General features: G+C 41.4%; 2 protein-coding genes across 16 annotated transcripts in view; one reads left to right on the forward strand and one right to left on the reverse strand.

Moving 5' to 3' along the window:
* scara5 (scavenger receptor class A, member 5 (putative)) overlaps window positions 1-18,835 on the reverse strand; it is a 187,455-nt gene extending 168,620 nt beyond the window's left edge. For all 12 annotated transcript variants that reach the window (XM_086189326.1, XM_086189325.1, XM_086189324.1 and 9 more), the window contains exon 1: window positions 18,430-18,835. The gene's annotated coding sequence lies outside the window, so the exon portion shown is untranslated. The remainder of the gene's footprint in view (window positions 1-18,429) is intronic.
* LOC147243269 (exostosin-1) overlaps window positions 1-20,148 on the forward strand; it is a 146,925-nt gene that overhangs the window by 80,926 nt on the left and 45,851 nt on the right. The gene's annotated exons all lie outside the window — the stretch shown is intronic.

Raw genomic sequence — 20,148 nt, forward strand, 5'->3', positions numbered from 1 at the left:
AATGGACGAGGAGTGCACATACATGCGCACCTGGATTAATGCAGCCCGACTCCAGCGGCTGCTCCAACAACATACTGGAAATGAATAATGACACGAGATTGAAGGAAATCAGTATGCAACATTTGAAAGAGGGATTTTCAGAGTACCGGCGAGCATTGATTAGAGGGCACATGCTCTTCAGGGATGACATTTATTACATTATATATGTTCTCAGTTTGGAACAAGAGTCAATATTGACAGAGACACAATATGACTTCGTGATCAGATTAGTTTTATGGAAGAAGATAATTACATTATTAGGGAACCCACCTTTGTAGTGTACACTGTATTTTGTGAAATTACAGATTGTAGAAATTCGGGCTGGGTATCGATTCAGATTTTCCAGATCGATTATATTCGATATGACAAGGTCCCAATCACGCGAAACTAGCAGGGTTGATACTTCATGCTACTTCTCCACAAGTCCAATGAAGAAAAAAACTCCCCAAGTTAAAAGATCGATCTTAGGATTTTATGAATCGATTATGAACCATTTAACAGGAGATCGATTAAAATCGATTCTATTGATCCTTTCAACCCAGCTCTAGTAGATACACTGTAATTTGTATAAGCCATGTAATTGTGAGGCAGGTGGAGCCAGGAGTGAGATGTCTGGACATTTTCAGCCATGTTGCTGTTGACAAAACTTGGTGGGGGGTTTTTTTTAGCGAAATGAAAACTTTGTCATTGTTTTGGTGGGTTTATCTGGGAAGCATCAGGACAATTTTAGCTCTTTGTCTGATGCAACCAAACTGTCTTTTTTTTTACTGAGTTACCTGGGAATTTACAGCCATTTTTTCTGGCAGCAAACCTGGACGCTGTTGCACAAACACACCAATTGTTTGCAAGAGTTGAAGGATTATGCACGAATAACTTTGCACAACAAAACACTGCAAAATGTTTCACGAGAACATTGTAAAAACAGTGTACATGTATTATCACTTTTCTTAGTCACACAGGAAACAAGAGTGTTTCTGGAGAAACAAAAATGTATTGAGGAAGATGGCCCCTCAGTAAAATCAGCATGCAAGAGGCTCCGTGGTAAGCACAATAAAACGCAGGTATAAACACAAGCAAACAGACAAATACCACTGTGATATGAGGAAAAGCAATAACAGCTGCCAGAGCAACGACAGCCCGGGATATCCATCAGAAACCGACTTGACATTTTTGATGGTTCATGTAAAAGAATATTGCTTTCCAATTTGTTTCCTTGCTCTCTGTTGTCTCATGTCTCGTCTCTGAAACATGGGAAGAAGTGAGTAAGCATTGGAGTTTTTTTTGTTTTTTTCCAACTAAAATAGAGTCAACTGAAGTGTATTTTGACAATATCTTCACCGAGAGAAGAGCAGGCACAAGGAAAAGAGGAGTTCCTTCGTTTTTGACATCCGTGATGCAGACAAATTCAAAAACTGTCAAAGCAGGGGAAAAACAAACCACCTCATGACAGTTCATATATATGTGTGCCAAACTCCTCAAAGAATAAACAAATGTATTCATATTTTCACTACTTTGTGATCAAAATAGCCTAATTGTTTATTCAACTTCTGTATTCAACAAAAACTCAACAATGAAACATCATAACACGGTCACGTTATTGAGCTGCAACACTTTGAATTTTTGCTCCAAATTTTTTTTTTTTTTTCAATTTACAATTAAATTATAAAGTGAAACTCTCTAAGTGAACTTAGGGATATCACCACCCTTATATTTCAATACCAATACAATTTCACCGCAGCCTAAAATCTCATTACACTTAATTTGATGAGATTTTCCTTTGCATGCTTTGTCTGTTTTACTTTCTTTCCCTGTTCTTAGAAATTTTGAGGAAAAACTTTCAGTGACATCACTGTCAAAGTCAGAGAATCATTTCTTGGAAATACAGACAGATGAAATTTAGCGGCAGGCACGAGGAATTGATTCTCAACACTGTGTAACAAACCCACTAGCTGCTCCTCGGGCTTTTGATACGCTGCTTGAAACACACACACACACACACACACACACACACACACACACACACACAGAAGCTCTACCTCATCATTGCCACAGAGCATGGAAGATGAAAAACCCATGAGTGTACGCGTTTTGATTCTTGAATCAAGAGTGTTTTGATTTTGGTTTTGCTACAGCAGAGCGTGAAGCAGCTTATTATTTGCTTCATTACTGGCAAGAGGACGGGGAAGCCTGAGTGTGTGGATGAGGGAGAATGTTGTGTGTGTATTTGTGTTTGTTCTGCATTTGCACAGATGTGTGCGAGCCAAGACATTAAAGCTTTAGTTCATCATCTTGTCACAGGAACATCCCTTACATCTAAGTCTAGCCAAATTAGTTCACAAATGGCTCATCGGGATCAGTGGAGCCAGGTAAAGCATGGCTGCTTGCGTCCAGTTAGTTCCGTGCTTAGTTGAATTCAGATACATAATTTCATCAAGCAATTCTTACAGACTTCTCAAATGTTATCAGACCGATGGATCAAATTCCAAAAGTGAAACGACTCCTTTCGCTGCATTTCCATGACTCTCGGAACAATTTATCTACTGTTTCACAGCTGAAACAGTAACAGTAGAGAGCAGGACAGGTAGCTACTTACAGTTAGCCCTCCTCTGCCCTGACGGATAAATTAGTTAATCAAGTGGCTTTTATAGACATCTTAAACATTATCAGATCAAATGGATGAAGACCCAATGTGAAGAAGTTATGAAACGTGACACTCAACACAGTTTGTCCCACATTTTCACAGCTGGAAAAGTTTATGATGGAAAATCCTGCACTCGGCAGCTGCTTTAACCAAAGGCTGTGACTAGTTTGTCATTACTCTGTTTCTATTCTACAGAGCTGGGCATGGGGGTGTATGTATTATATCTTACAAACACATTCAAAGACTGATCAATTCTTTAGTATTCACTCACATTAATAATTCAATTTGAATAAACATTTTGGGGAATTCTCTTCTTGACGTACTTTCTAGAACCAGAGAAGAAGACTGATATCCTTCTCTCCTCTGTGCCTCTTAAGGGAGCTGAGCCCCACAAAGACCAGCTGACTGCTCATTGGCTTAGCTCAATGAGTGGTAGTCAATGGGAAGTGTTAGTATCCCTCTTGTAAACTTATCCCCAAAAGGGGAAAAAAACAAGTGTAATGGCAAGCACATTCATCATTTGCAGTCTCTCTTTTGAATCATGAAATTATGATGATGCAAAACAATAAGTTAATGACATAAAATGTGTTGATGAGGTAGCGCTAGGTTCCTAGCTCGCATCTCCAGGGCTGTGAACTCTCTGCAAGTAAATTTTAGCATTTGTAAAACAGAACAGAGTAAACTAATGAAGCGTTTATGGAGCAATATGCAGGTTTGCTGAGCAGCAGTGGCGACGATGCTGAAGCAGGTGCTGAGACTGTAACATGATTTGTAGAGAAACGACTGACTTTAATGAGACTGGTACATATTGGAATATTGATTTTTACAAAAGCTTTAATATCTCTTACACGGCTTTCGCTATGACATTTTATTGTTTCATTTTATTGGCAAGCAGGGAGGGGTGGTTGACTAATGAGGGGGTGGCTAGCTCTGGCAGGTGACCACATCTAGTTTCCACCGTGGGACTTTTCCTGATAATGCACACGTTCACACTCCCCAGACTGGTCCCTTGTGTTCTCCTTCTTTCAGCCTCTGAGGGGACCCTTCCTACCAGGGAGGAGCTCTTGACATTGAGCAACAGCCCTAAAGTCACACTCACCCACTGGCTGCTGTTCACCTCACGCTCCATGTCAAACACACCTGCTGCTGTCCATCTCAATGCTGCCACTTCTCCTCATCTTCCACTGAAATATGTGTCGTTCAGAAGCATTCACCAAGCTTGTGACATATTTAGGTGCAACGTCACCCTCGGGTCCCAGGATGTATGGTGGTTTTTCATTGTTAATCAAGGACTCACATGACTCCACCAAGTGGTTTCCTGTTGGAGTGCTCAGACATCTGCTCAGGCAGATATGAGCGCTGGCTTTGTTCACATTACAACTCTAATTAGACAAAGCATTGGGTGTGTGAGAGGGAAATACGAGAGCTGTGTGGTAAATGAGTGTGTGTGCGTCTGGGATATCGAGAGTGACGGGTGGATGTTGACACCAGCACGCTCTGCTTGTCTCCTTGTGTCATTTCAGACCAGTCGAGTGAACTGGCTGGCGGCTTGCCAAATGACACACACACACACACACACACACACACACACACACACACACACACACACACACACACACAAACAAAATCCTGTCAAATAGAATCTTGATCTCATCAAGACGTATTCGACGTAAAAAAAGATGCTCTGCTTTGTGATTATAATTGCTATCTGATGTGATTTTTTAATTAATTCTTAACACGACATCTCCTAACTGATTCCAAACAACATTCTTATATGTGCACGTCATGAATTCAAAATAACATCCAAAGAATTAACAAAAAGAAAACACATTTGAGTGAAAAGGGAATTTGAAATTACATCAAAAGCTGAACAAAGTCAAGCCATCACAGCCTGTTGAGGAAGTACAGATGTACTAATTTTCTGAAAATGTTTCTTTCTCAAGGTCTTAATTCAAACTTGTCTTCACAAATGGCACAAAAACGGTCATATACACTCCCAACCATCCATTACATCCAAAGTCAGGCCATAGAGGTAGCTGCTCCAGCAGGGAACCGAAACTTCCTTTAACCCTGGCCAGGTGGACCATCTCTGGCTGGTTTGGGATCCCGAGGTATTCCCAGACCAGTGTTTGGATATAATCCCTCCACCTGGTCCTCAGTCTGTCCTGCACCCTCCTCCCGGCTGGATGTGCTTAGAGCACCTCCCTAGGGAGGTGTCCAGGTGGCACCTTGACTAGATGCCCAAACCACCTCAACTGGTTCCATTTGACCCCAAGCAGTGGCGTCTCTACTCCGAGTCCCTCACACATGACGGCGCTTCTCTCCCTCTCCCTCCTGAGGAAACCCATTTCCGGCGCCTGTATTCATGATGGAGTTCTTTTTGACCATGACCCATATTTTCCAACCACAGGTGAGAGTAGGAACCTTAATGGCCCTTAATTTTCTTTTTGTCACAACACTACAATAAAGAAGAAAAACAAAGCCATTCCCTCTGCTCCAATTTTCTGGCATATCTCACGCTCTGTAGCCCCCTCACTCCAGAACAAGACCCAGAGATACTTCCATCCTTCACTTGGAGGAAAGGGAAACACAAACTGATGCCATGCAGCAGAGGCCAACCACGTAAGCAGGAGATCAGACTGGAAGACTTTAGCCTAATGTCTGATATGACCATCAGCGGGCTGAGGAGAGAAAAGAGTGGCTATCCAAAGAAAAACGTATCTGAGGATGTCACACAAGGCGACAAACTCCTGTAGGAAATGGGAACAACATTCAGCAGCCTCAGTAAACATTGAAAGTCTGGCAGCAGCACGGCTTTAAGTGAAATGAAAGAAGGCGAATAACGCGTACATGTGATGCTATGTCAGTGATTTCAGGTTGCCAGTATGTTTCCAGACACTGTGATTCTCTGCCCTTCCAGCCCTGTGGGACGTTGTCTCTGCTGAAGATAAAGCTAGAATATGAACAGGCCCCCCATCAACTTGCTGGGTGTGTGTGTGTGTGTGTGGGGGGGGGGTGTTTGTGTGTGTTGTGCTACTATTGGAATATTAAACTTCTTCCCTGGCGAATGGCAAGCATATCAAAGACCAGCGAGTCTGCCAGCAAAGCCTATGACACACAAAAATGATTTATATATAACTCAAAGGCACACCAAAGTATGCTTATAGCATTCTACACCCCAAGGCGAGTTGATGTAATTTTTATGTTTGACTCAACTCTGTCCTTAAATACTTAAGTATGCAGACAGCTTGGCTTATGGCTCAAACTGTTGTTTGCCTCCAGCTAAACCCTCAGCTTAGCAACCTGCCTGTTTAGTGGATGCAGCAGATCTCTGGATGCAACAACTTAAAGCCCATGAGTGCAAAACTTCAAATTTACTGACTTTGGTGTTTTGAATTCGCCTGCCGGTCTTCACCAACACCACGACCACAGAGCTCATTCTCAAACCAGCTTTCCAGGTAAGTTTGTCACGGTCGTCTTCAAACCTTTGCAGAAGGTGACAGCATCATTTTGTATGAGATGCAGCAGGCTGTAAAATAACTCCAGTCTAAAGCATTTCACATCCGTGTGGGATCAGAATAAGTGCTTCCACCAAGTAGTGAATGCATATATTCTTTTACCACAACCATGATCCTTCACTTATGACGTGACCACTCGTTTTTTTGTTCCTCAATCAGACCTTAACTGTAGTATATTTCAAGATATAACCAAATATCAACAAGACACGCACTTACAGTGCTTATTCTCCAAAATCTGTTTCCATACTGCCCTCCAAACCACATTTCTTCTGGATTGTGTATCGCCAAGAAATTTGATCGAATTTAATTTCGGAAATATCAAAGAACACCATTAATGACTACATCTGTTCCAAGGGCCTAGGAAAATCTTTCGGATCCAGGAACTACTGCTGGATCTGGATGGCATCAAACTTATTGATACATTAGCACCACTCTCTGCTGCCAAGTCTGGACAGTACAGACAGTAAGCAGCATAGCACAAAAATGACAAAGAGGAAGCCTCCAAAAGTTTATCCTAGAAATAATATCCACCTTTCTACCAAATTTCATCATGATTCATCCATTATATCGTGACATACGGTGCTCAAGATCCAACCAATAAATACATAACCAGATACATGCCAGTGAACAGGCAAAAGATCGTGTCAGAGATCAACAGCTGACGTGAAATCAATGACAGTACAGATTTTTGTGTGGTAATGTGTGATTACAATTAATAGTCCACATTACTGATGCTCAGAATACTTTTTTTTTTTTTTCGTGACAGCCCTGCTACCACCCTGCTGAGACGGGACTCAAGAACTGACGAAACTTGTCATATTCTCTTGTGGATGTTTAAAACTTTTAGGATGGTGTATGACTTAAAATATTTAATATGCAGCTCTGCGCTTTGCTCATTTGAGAATTACAAAGAGCCTGAAAGTTAAGGTTCTGACTCACAACTTTCACTTTAGTTTCGCACCACAATAGTTAAAACATGCAGAACTGATACTAGAACCAGGCAGCGCATTGTTTCCTAAATGCGACTTTAAGTATATTTATCGTGGGTTTGCTGAATTATTCTGTTATTCAGATGCCCAACAACCACATCAGAGATTATCCGAAATTACTCTAGGTTTGGTCGGATGTTAAAGTAGTACGTGAAATCCAGCTTGATGATATCGTACACGTGTCTAGAACCAGCAGAGTGTGATTTGGCACCAGCCTGGGGAATCGCTTGATCAGTATGACCCCACTGGGAGACTGAATTAGCCAATAATTATGCCATTTTAAATATTAATGAGACTACACTTTTATTCATGAAGCCATTGCCTTCATTCTTTTCATTTCCATTATCTCTCCTCCTCTTGTAATAAGCTCACTGGTACTTTTGTTCATCAAACACATGCGTGGATTGACCTCGGGACACCCTAAGGTCCATTCACAAGCCCAAATTGAGTCCGTTTTAATCAAACTCTGGTGCATTTAACTGCTGCGGTTTGTTTCAGTGCTTGTAAAAGCAGTAACCAGACAAAAAACAGTGTTTACTACCAGGTTTACTGTTTCTTCTGAGAATCTGTTAAATTTGTTAAAGTTGTCTAGTGTATTCAGAGGTTAAAGTGATCAGGTAGAGGGCTTCTGCTTGATATCGGGGACCTCCCCCCACTTTTAGTTTTTTGATTATGCATGAGGATTGATCAGTTTTGATTGCGTTTTAATTTCTTGTTATTGAAATAAATAAATCAATAAATAAAAGATATGCTATGACAGGTAACATGCCACCGACCCCCCCCCCCCAGCTCGTCTGTGCTCATCATTGCTTCATCATCACATTCATCTGTGTACTATTTACTCTGTGATTGAGGTACTTCACTCTGACAGCCCCCCTCCATCTGGTATTAGCATATGTTTCACATCCTCATTATGTCTGAACATTAATTTGCTTGATAACGCTCACACCTGTTGCTGAAATATGTCCTCAAAATATCCGCCTGATTTCTCAGGACTGCACATAAACACTGATTGCTGCGTCTTCTCTCCATTATACCGGCAACATATTTATCCTAACAGCAGTTTTATAATCTAACCTGCTGGGTGCTTGTTTGTGTCGTCTTCATGTGTTCTAATAAGGATGGGAAATGCACCGAACACATCATTGTCGACCTGGTGGTTCAGAGGTTGTTTTTCAGATCAAGTCTAAGATGAATTTACGTCAACATGTTTGACTTATTATTGAATTTAATGAAATGTGGATGTGAAAGTGCAGCTTTTCTGTTTTTGGTTGTTTTTTTTTTCCGATTGTGAAAAACATCTGAAGCAGAAATTCTGTGTTAATATCAAATCAGATGGACTGATGACACCAAATTTGTGGTATCACCCAGAAATAGTGTGACAATAATAAAATATTTTGTTAAAAAGAGGCAGCCACCTTACAACCTTGGTTTTAGCTGTGAGATGAGACGGATACAAAGAGTCTGACAGGCATCAGGAGTCCGAAGATGATTTCTTTGATTGAGGTAAATTTTAGAACAATTTATAGGCCATGCTCTTTTAAGACACAAAAAAAGCTTTTGGTCCACAATAATTTCAAGACCACCAAAGTTTCTATTAAAATTAAGAACCTTTGGACTTGAAGAAGACCAACAAATATCTTCATATTCTAGCCATGGGGCTTACCAGGGGGGAAAAAATAAGCATGCTGAAAAGTTCATCTTAACTGATGGAAAAAAATAGAGTTCAAAGAGTTTGTTGTTGCTGCAATCATTCAACTTGTCTACACAAGCCAAACTTACACAATTCCAGGGTAAACAACAAGAGACACAAAATCCATCGTCCAAAATGCTTTCTCAGGCTCAGCCAATATTAGACTTCTAAACCAATTCATCTAAATTAACTGCAACTCCTGCAGAATGGTCCATATGTTTTTCCTCAGACAGTTTCATGCAAGAAATGTACCCAGATTTGAAGTGAGACTGTCCCACAAAAATTCACATGTTGTTCATGTGCATTCATTCATTCTTGTGCTTCTCGTTATGGACGTAAAAACAAACCACTGGTTTCATTCCTGTCCTCCTCGCGTCCGCCCTCTACCTCCACTGCTAGCATTCGAACACAGTGGCCATTCATATAGTGTTATCCAATGTGAAAGCATGAGCGCCCTTAAATTCAGCTTTAAATGTATCCAACTGTGGCTGCCCACAATGACGGCTATTGTGGTGAATGGGCTATTTCTACCTTACCATGACTCAAAACCTCCTTCACCCAGACCCCCACACGCTCATATGGCAGAGGCTGCTAACAAACTGCAAACCTGCCCATCAGGAGCAATTCCAGGCTCAGTATCTTGCTCAAGACACTTCTGTAAGGCGCTGGAGATCAAGCCAGTTGCCCTCCAATAACTAGACAGCCACAATTCCTCCTCAGTCAGGCCTACCTCCAATTACCAGAGCCAGCAGGAGTAACTGACGCACGCTCCATCAGTAGTCTAGCACGCTATTGTACACTGAAAGGCTGGTGGCTGCCTCGACACAGGTGGCAAGCTTTTATACGCGCCTGAAAAATATATGGCCAGCTGTGTTCTGCACAATATTAGAGTGCAACAACCACAGACGAGCCCTTGAAACCTGACACTGACTCATTTCACCTACTTTTTGTGTGGCAGATCCTTTGTTCCCTTGTGAAATAACCTCAGCCTATATTCAAGGAAAGAAGAAACTTTTCAATTTGCCACCCTTAAGGAGCATATTCCTGTAATTCTTCTTTGAATCAAGTGGTTTGGGAATTGCATTTGGCACAAATGCTACTGCTCTCATATGGTATTACTAGGATATCGGTAGATTTGAGTATTTGAGTACAACTGGTGTCAACACTCTCATTTAGCGTCTTCTTTTCTTTCATGTATTGCTTTATTGAGGGCGGCGTGGCTCAAAGGTAGAGTGGCCGTCCAGCAACCGAGAGGTCGCTGGTTCGATCCTCACTTCCCTCGGTGACCATGTCAAAGTGTCCTCGAGCAAGATACTGAACCCCTAATAGCTCCTGATGAGTCGGGTGGTGCCTTGCATGGCAGCTTCCACCATCAGTGTGTGAGTGTGTGTGTGTGTGTGTGTGAATGGGTGAATAGAGTGACACTGTAAAGAAACAAAAATGAGTCCATTTACCATTTATGAAAAACTAGCAAGCACATACTATGTCTACAAAGGTGAACAATCAGCCCGTCTCACCAGAGGATGGTAAAACCTGACTCTTTAGATGTTGATGTTGTAGTTGAGAGAGGGAGTGGCCACCAGGTGGTTCTGTGACAATTCTGCCCCAAGACTTCATGGGTTCTTCTTTGGCCTATACAACTTCACTTTGGTGAAAGAAATCAACCACCTAAATTTTTATCCTGATCCTGCTGAGACAGACAAGTGGCACCAGCCTGGTGCCAGAACATGAGGATACACAAGGCCCAGTGTTTCCTTGCTGAGCTGCGGTGGAGGAGCAGTGGCACACAGAGAATTTCAGCCTAAAAAGACTGTGACTTTGAGATATTTCCAGCTGACTGAGACTGAAGTGTCATTACCTCCTATTAGCATGCAGGACTGAGATTGTAATCCTGTCCCCTACATTTGTCTTGCATGAGGCTTCACAGTCTTGGAGGACAAGAGAAAAACCAGCCGCCAACAACTCTTCTAATCCATGTAGGACTTATGAAGTGCTTTAAGATGACTTGAAATATAAAGCTACATTCAAATTATTGGTATGAGCCATGGATGTTTATTTGTTTAACAACCTGTGTTACCTGATAGCTGGATAGGGGTGACAAGACACATCTCTCTTACTGGATTTTATTGCAATGACCTAATGAATATTTTACAATAGGTTCCGAGTGATCATGTGATCTAGGGACTTCAAATCAGAGCACGTTATTCTTACGAGACTGGAAGAATAGGACCCTCCTCTTTCTTTACTGCCAATTACACCCTGATATATTTAACATCAATATTTTATTGCAAGGTTGTCGTTTTTTCCAGATACTGCTACTTTTATCTTCTTTTTTTTTTTCAATAGCTTCCATTTCATGTGACACAGGGACTGCAAATCCGTACCAGGAATTAGTATCTGACTTCAAATGTGGGACACAGCTCTTTTTATTGCAATTTATTGCATCTCATCTTTTCAACGAATATTTTAGTGCAACATTCATTGCTTTTTTTTTTTTTTAAAACACTGAAAAAAAAAACTATCATATGTCTATGAAATAGGTTCAAAGTAAAATTAACTCAGCACCAGATATTAGCGCTAAACTGAATGGAATGACTTCTGAATCATCTTTTGCATTTGCTAAATATTTCAGGAAATTTGATCACATACTGCAAATTTCACTGTCTTCCTTTTTCTATTGGTTAGATTTCATGTGACAGTCAAAAACGACCACCAAAGGAAACAAATTCACTTGCAGACCCCAGACTTCTCACTTGACATTGAACTTCTGTAAGGCTCGAGCAATGCACACACCGAGTTTGCCATTCATCTGATGAACTGTTGGGTCACTCTGTGTTCAAGTCAGACATGCAGGCAGAGTTGTTGCAGTAGGAGACAATTTTCAGTGAGTGTTCATAAAGTCACTGCACCACGAGCCTTTGATAGACATCGTTGAAAATCTTACAAAAAGGTGTCAACAAAATATGGGGAAGGTTCACTGTTTTTGTTTTCATATAAGAGCAGTTCAAATATAATAATTATAATCCTAACAATCATAATAATAAACATGCTGACACCAGCTGGCCACCAAAGCAAACCTTGCAGACAGCGTGTATGCAGCTATTCACTCTAAACAGGCTGACTTGAAAGAAATGCATATACTAACATTTATGGTAATTATTAGTACACACGGTCAAAATCAAACGCAGTACTTGGGTGGAAACATGAAGGATAAACTCCCACGGATGGACAAAAAGTCAGTTCAGCCTGTAGTTCTTAAAATACTTCGTGACAAAGACACACTGCAACTGTATGTGCTGCAGACATAGCCTCAGTACCCGTCTGACCGTGCCTATAGAATATCTCATTCTACATGAAAGGACACCGCGAGACTAAATCATAAACAGTGTCGCCGCTGGAGCTCTGCAGGGAGCACCTTATTACTTTCCAATTTGTTACATGTTATATTGACCTATATAACAGTCAAGATTAATAAAGCAAAGCAAAAATACTGGCAGCGGCACACAGAGCAGCTTAGACACAAACACATCTTAACACACTTTCGCCTGAGGAGACAGCTCGCAAACAGCATGATTTAGGAGCTCCTGGCAAACAGGAGTGTTTAGGAAAGAAGGACAGAGGGAAAAAGGAAGGATGAGAGGTAATGCCGGACGGAGGATAAGACAAGCAGCCTCATCAATTATCCTGTTAAACGAACAAAGAGCAGTGACACAACAGGCTAAATTTAATCAATGGAGACCCGTAGCGTTCAGGAGGTGGGCAGCAAATTAACACTTGGAACAATTAATCTGCTCCTGAGCGCAACTCTTTAGCCTGAAGAAAAAGAGACGATGGAGATTCACTCCTCAGTCAATCACGCCAACACATTTGATCTTTACTTGCTTAAGGCTGTTGCCACGGTGATGGAGTAAGATGCTCTGACTCAGGATTATTTGCTTTCAGATTTTCCAAGATGTCAAGCCTGTTTTATGTGATGGGGCAAACCAATTCGATTACATTTTATGACTGTTCTTCAGTTGATTAATCTGTCTGTAAAATCCCACATTCCTATTTGCTTTATTAAATGTGCATTATCCTTAGCACAAATTGTTTGTATTCTACAAAAATATTTGTTATCCTAATTTAAAGAAACACACACTCTCACTTGGCTGGTATCTTTTTACAAGTGTTCCTCAGGCTAAGCTGCATTCGAGCAAACTCAGACCTTTGAACGTCTTGAGTGAAAATCCGACTTCTGACCTCAAACATTCCTGGTGGCTGCAAAAAAAAAAAAAAAAAACATGGGGGAACAGCACTTTATACGTGAAAACAAATGATGATACGATGACTAGCCTGTTTTACTGTGTGATCAATTGCATGACTCCAAATCAGGCACTGGAATAATGACCTAAAAATATGATGTTAATTTAAATTTGTATTTTACAGGCAGTTCTGGTGTTCAGTTTGGAACCTTGACCACATTGCAGGTGAATATATACGAACTAGCTAGTAAAACATTAAATGCAAGTTTCATCCAGCTTTTAGGTGATAGCATGAGTCAAATTGCCAAAAAGTTTAATCTCCTTTTATTTCCAACCTTGCAAAGAGAAGAATAAATGAGAGCCATAGCAACAAGAGCTACTCAGGCTTGTAATGATGATGGCAGTTATCTGCTCCTGTAATGAATGAGAGCAGCAGGAGGTCAGCTCGAGGAGGATGAAGATGAGTTATCAGCAAACATCCAGCCATTAGTGGAAGAAATTAGAGGTTTGCAAATATCAAAATAATCGATGGTGGCATGAGCCTCTGAGTTAGACTGTTTGCAGTAAAAAGTGTGGTTTTATATCTTTAAAATGTGTGTATATATGTTTTAGAAAGTTATCATAACAGCAAACCGAGGAAAGAAAGGGAGATCCTAATGTAAAGAAGGATAATGGCAAAGGACAAACAGCTCACTGGGCACTGGAAGAACATCGTTCCTGAAGGAGGAAGGAGATTTTTTTAGTAAAAGAAAGCAGGGAGAGAAGAGGAGAGCTCAGCAGGAGGAAGATGATATGCGAAGATATGAAGAAAGCTTATCAAACTGAAAGATCTGAGGACCGGAGAACGGACAAATAATAGGAAATTGCATCCCACGAGACTTTTACCGCTTTTTTCTCCAGTAAAATTTAACATCTGACATTCTGACATCTGTTCAATTTTCTGCTGTCAAATAAACATAATTTTGATTCACTTTTTTCAATCTTCTGTACTTCCAAATTTGAAGATGTATTTTATTCTATAAAATTAAATATATCCAGCTCGCGCAAACCACTGATTAGACTTAAGGCATTTAACCACATACTCGTTAAAAATTCCCACTGACTTTTGAGATGAGAGATTCTTTTTAAATTCTGAAAATGAATAAACTAAAAATAATTATACTGTTATTATTTAAGAAACGAAAGGAAAGATTTTGTAGTTTTCTCCATCATTTACTAAATGCACATTTGGAATTTGGGCTGTTTTGTTTCCTACAAATTCTTCTTTTTTTTTGTTTCCGCAGAAACTACATTCGCAGTCCTACATGTTCACACAGGCACACACACACACAGCTATGCTACTCCATCAAGACTACGTAGCCACCGGCATCCCTATTAACACTTGTCTCTCGAAAAGAAATGAGAAAAATGTGGAGAGCAGGAAGAGGTATGACTTTTCCTCTTTAATGTTTGAGATAAAGGGAGACAGCGAGTGATTGAGAGAACCAACTTCAATTATGTATACCCCAACAACTTCAATTAAGCATGTGAGCAGGAAAATCAATATGGGAACTGATGACGTCTCAGGCTGCTCATTCTTCACCGAGGAACTGGTTTGTCCAGAGGCAAAACACACACACACACACACACACAGTATACAAGTACTAGCTGGGTATAAATCACTCTACAGCCAACAAGAGAGCAGCCTTCAATCTCACGCCTTGGGCTTCACCATCTCTGTTTCCTATCCATCGATAATGACTAATGATCACGCAGGAGCGTTAATGGGGGAAAGCTGAGTTTTCTTGTTGGACAGCGTCAGTTGTGTCTGACCCGCAGGAACATCAAGCGCACAACGATTTGCAACAGCAGACGCAGAATGAAAGTGCATCCTTTTATTCTTTTGCATTTCACATCTACTGTTTGGGTCAATATGATATTACAACACCACTGATCACTCCACTGATATCTGATACACTGAAAAAAATAGGGTCAACATCTAGAACAGGGCTGCCCAAGAGGGGCCTGCGGGTCTGATTTGGCCCACCAGATGTTAAATAGATAAATATATAATATTATAAAATAGAAATAACACAAGGCAAGCAACACTTAATATCAAATACTATGTCGTTAGTAAAAATGTGACTTTCCTGCTTATTACTGTTCGTACCCTATTTTGTTTGAATCCAAATACTGATGCACACAAACTGGATTTCCTTTTGGTGAAATGAAATTGCTCTTCACTAGGATTCCAAATAACTCATGTGAATTTGACCCAGCAGCAGAGTGACACTTGGCGCAGGATGTCCATTTGATGTGAGTGAAGTAACAGTGACAAAAGGCATTTTACCAGCCAAATCTCTCTTTATTTTTGGCTGCTGTTGCACCCAAAAAAATGCAACCCACACATGGTTAAAGTAGCTTTGACGCTTCGGTACTTAAGTGCAAGCACAATATTGGTCTCCAAGAGAAGAGAGGTAACCTTTGGGCGAAGGGTACAAAGGGGAATTGAAGGGAACCCCAGGCACAACAAGAAATTGTACCCTTTCAGTGACATTCCAATACCCCTATTTTAGAGTATATATGCCACAAATTAACTGTACCAGAGTTTGTAAAAGAAAGGAAACAACCTCTTCGGTTAGGTCTCCACCCCATTTTTTGGTCTGCACCCAAGTGTGACTGCAGGTTTCACACAACCTTTAAAGTTCCGCATCAAGGGGGAAATAAATAACTTCCTAAAACCTGAAGCTTTTCTGAAAAACTTGATGGAACTGCCAACATCCACTAAAACCCTTATTTCTCAGCTTCTGTAACCAATACAAACATTACAAACCCCCCCCCCCCAAAAAAAACAGCTTAGACCTTTAGAATCCGTGTGAAATGTTATCCCTTTGCCACACCTTTCATCAAATATTAACAAACAAAAACAAAACAACAAACACTTAAAATGATAACATGTGTTTCTTTCACTGTGAAAGCTGATGTAGAAAAGTCTTTTTGAGCCAGTGCAAATAAGGTCTCCAACCACACTTGTAATTCAACAATTTGGCCACCAGGGGCTTCAAAGGTCTGCACTATTCCCCAGGGCTTGGTCATGAAACATTCCTTTAGATACTGTTTCAGTGCATTTTAGTAGACATTTCTCTACTTAATAAACTTTTCCACTGAATTCTAGTTGAACAGCAAGTGTGACAGTTACTGTCAGTCACATGTTGTGCAGTGTTCATGGTTATTCAGTGTTTCAGTTATAAACAGACGCCATTCTGCGGCCTGTGCTTGATTGTCAGTTACTCTATGACTTGGTCTGTGCTGCTGTTGTATTGTTACAGAAAAACACACATTCAGCTTTGATTGGGCATTTCACACTTTTGTCATCAGTGTCACTTCACACACGTTGTGTGTGTAGCCTGCCTTCATCTGAAGTAGTTAAACAATCTAAACATTTGACCTCAAATGCATGCCACTTCCACACCCTGAATACCAACACTGTGTCCTGACTCGACTCCCTGAAGGGATCGTCTAATCCACATCAACAGATCCAAACTGGTCATGTTTCCGTCACTTCAGAGGACAAAGTGTTGTTTAATATGCCGCAGCTTGACGTGAAAGTCACTGGAAGCAGACCGCGACAGGTGTGACTGGTCCGCTTCACATCACATTTCCTCCTACATTTGTTCCACACACTCATGTCTGCACCATCTCCTCCTCCGGTCCTGGCTCCCGTTGCTGATCTGTTTTTTGTTTTGTTTTTTTACAGAAAACTAATGTCTGTTGTTTGAGGGGTAGGACTTTGTGAATATGACCCCATCACAAGTTGGAAAAAAAATGTTTTGGCAACCAAAAATGAGAATTGCTCATTGAACCAATTTCAAACTATAAGCACCAACAATGTGCAGGCCAAGTTTGACGTTTAAAAACACACAATTATTTTAAAGTATGTGGTTTTGTAATTAAAAGTGACTTAAGAGCTTGTTAGCACGTTAAACATCGTCAAGCCTACAAGAGTAGAAGTGCAGAGCTTGGTGGTGGTGGTCGTGATGTTGACGTATTGTATCTGGTGTTTTTTTTGCCTACGCATTAACAGCTTTCTACCTCTTAAGGCTGCATTGAAGCTAAAAAAAAAGAAAAAAAGAATTATGCTCATTTGTGAAGATTATCTTGTGAAAAAAAAAAACATGAACTTTTCTCTTATCATAGAACTAAATTTTCTCCCCAAAACCACAGGATTGCACACCCCCAAGGGCTCATCCCAGTCTTGTGTTACCTGCAGGGGCACACAGAGAGTGCTAATAGCGACTGACAGCACCTTAACACAAAATAAAACACCTGATAACACACACACACACACACACACACACACACACACACACACACACTGACAGTCTCTGAATTGTAAATGTCAACCCATCACTATGTGATTTGTGCTCAGGGGAGTAAAAAAATGGCACTGTTTACAGCTTTATAATTCCCACAATTTGATGGGATTTTTGTTGGTGTGTGCGTGATGATGTGGGAGCTAAAGGATGCTGACCCTGAAAGGTCACAGTTGATTGGTTAACATCAGAAAGCTTTTACCCGTTTAGTGCAGGAATGTCTGATTAAATTGAATGAGTTTGGATGGACTAAATTTATTTTAGTGGTACTCATGGCCAGATGGTCTTTTATTATTGTGACACCGTCTGCTAGGCCTGTGATTTTAAAATGTCAAGTGAGCGTAAATGAAATGTAAAAGGAGAGAAAAACAGTAAGAAGCTGCCTCTCAGCATCTGCACTCAGATAAAACTTGAAGTCCTTCAAAATTTGGAAAAATTAAATGAAGCTACGCGTAATGGAACTCAACCCTTGAGATATATTTTTCCCTGAACATAAATTCCTAAAAGTCTCTCTTCCAAAAGGGGCCCCACCGCCCAAACTCAAGAGCCCCTAGAGCTACAACCCCAGACCTGACAACATGAACACCTCAAACCAGCAACCAGGATACATTTCCTGCCAGCTAGCACAAGATAGCCGCCGGCTAGCACAAGCTAACCGCCAGCTAGCACAAAATAACCGCCGGCTAGCACAAGCTAACCGCCGGCTAGCACAAGCTAACCGCCGGCTAGCACAAGCTAACACAAGCTAACCGCCGGCTAGCACATACTAGACGTAGGCGAGGACAAGCTAACTGCTAGCAATCACTTAAAAGCTGGCAAGCAAACACTACACGCCGGCTATGACAAACTAACCTCAGGCTAGCACAAACCAACCGCCCGATATCAAACACTAAGCGCCGGCAAGGACAAGCTAAATTGCAGCAAGCACAAGCAAACAGCAGGTGTTTGTCACTTACCTGTCCAGCAGAAAGCAGGCAAATTACACATCCATCTTTCAGGAAGCCAAGCCTTTCCCTTCAGTGCTCGATAGCGGTTGAAATCCAAACTGTTGTTCACTGTCGTTCTGGAACCAACTTTATCCGCCTGCATTTCGGCCTTGTATTTCCCTTCCTTCGCTGCTCCGCGGGGGGTGGCCGCCATTTCCTCAGGTCACAACGTCAAGTATGAGGGAAGGCAAGTGTAAAGGCAAACTAGTTTTTATAGAGGTGCACTGAATCAGAGGTTTGTTCCTGCTGAAGACATAAATCGAAGAACACTGGCCTTACAGCAGAGAATCATCGAACTGTCTGATAAAATCCATCTATTTGCCTTTGAGTAGCCAGGGGAGAGAATAAACAGACGTTCAGCTGCCATTCAACCTGATGAATTTGTGAGATTTTTTTTCCCCCACGTGTGTCCCCACAATTTAATTTTTTTGTTGTCATGACATGTAACTTGTTCAAGTTTTACTCCTAATTTGAAGAAATTCTCTCAAGGTTGTCTTGAGATTTAGCTTTTTTTTTTTTTTAGGCGACTTTCACCTCTGACCACCAAAATTGTATAAATGACATTTACTGTTGGAGAATAGTTGTTGATGCGATGAAGTTTGTCTAGGTACGAGTAACACTTGGAAGGAGACATTGTGGTAAAAGTTGTGTACTGCGGCTTTATAAAACGGGCCGGAAAATGACTGGAGATTTGGGCGTGGCTGGCAGGTGAAATAGCTGCCTTGTAACTGAAGAGTCGCTGGTTCAATCCCCCATAGCGAAAGGCGAATGGCTCCCGGTGAGCAGGAGGGCATGGTGGCCTTCAGCATGATGAACGGGTGAATGAGTCAGCGTTGTGAAGCACCTTCGCGTGACAGCCCATTCGAAGGAACTTGGATGTCGCGATCAAGCATGACTTGGTGTTTCCAGACACCTAAACATCATGACGACACATTTGATGCCGTCTTTTTCTTCTCCTCTTCTCTGTCTTTGCTGTTTTTCTATCATTAAATATGGAGTTGACTTCACGTCTCTGGATGTGGGTGACGACTGCAGCCCACAGGGCGTTCAGATTACTAACGTCCGAATCTCGAGCCATCGCCCCCCCCCCCAGGGTCAATCAGCCTGGCTGTTGGGACGTGTAAGGACGTCTCCTGGAGGGTCAACATGCGTGTCCATCATGCTTGGTGTGTGCTTGAAGTGGTCAAGTTCAAGCACACATGTCATTGTGTCCTGCGGCAGGAATTAAGAGTGGGCTTTTAGTTGCACTCAAGCAGCAAATTCAGGTTTGTTGTTGTTGTTGTTATCATTTTACCTCGTCCCCTCTGGTATTATGAGGCTTCCCATTGCTCCCGTAGTGTTGCTTCTTATTCAGTCGTGTCAGACCACCAACTGCCACAGCAACCCCTGGTTATCTAACGTAGACATGAATCAAATGTTCAGAGGCGATGTGCAACTTGTGTCTATCTGCTCCACGCTGAGGTTGCAACTTTGATTATGAACCTCTGCTTTGTTCCAGTTTTACAAACCTTCCTGAATTTATGTTTCCTGTCTGTGTGTGCGTGTGTTGCATATGGGCTCTGTCTCAGTATGTGTGTGTGTGTGTGTGTGTGTATAGCACCGCATGTCAGCGTGCATTAATATTCTGTGCCTGAACCAGTCTGCAACATTAAGCTTTAATACCAGCCCAGAGACCCGCGTTTCAGAAGG

Source organism: Aulostomus chinensis, chromosome 20 (assembly GCF_037954235.1).
Source record: "Aulostomus chinensis isolate RoL2024-O1b breed Wild chromosome 20, RoL_Achi_v1.0, whole genome shotgun sequence".
NCBI classification, from domain to species: domain Eukaryota; kingdom Metazoa; phylum Chordata; class Actinopteri; order Syngnathiformes; family Aulostomidae; genus Aulostomus; species Aulostomus chinensis.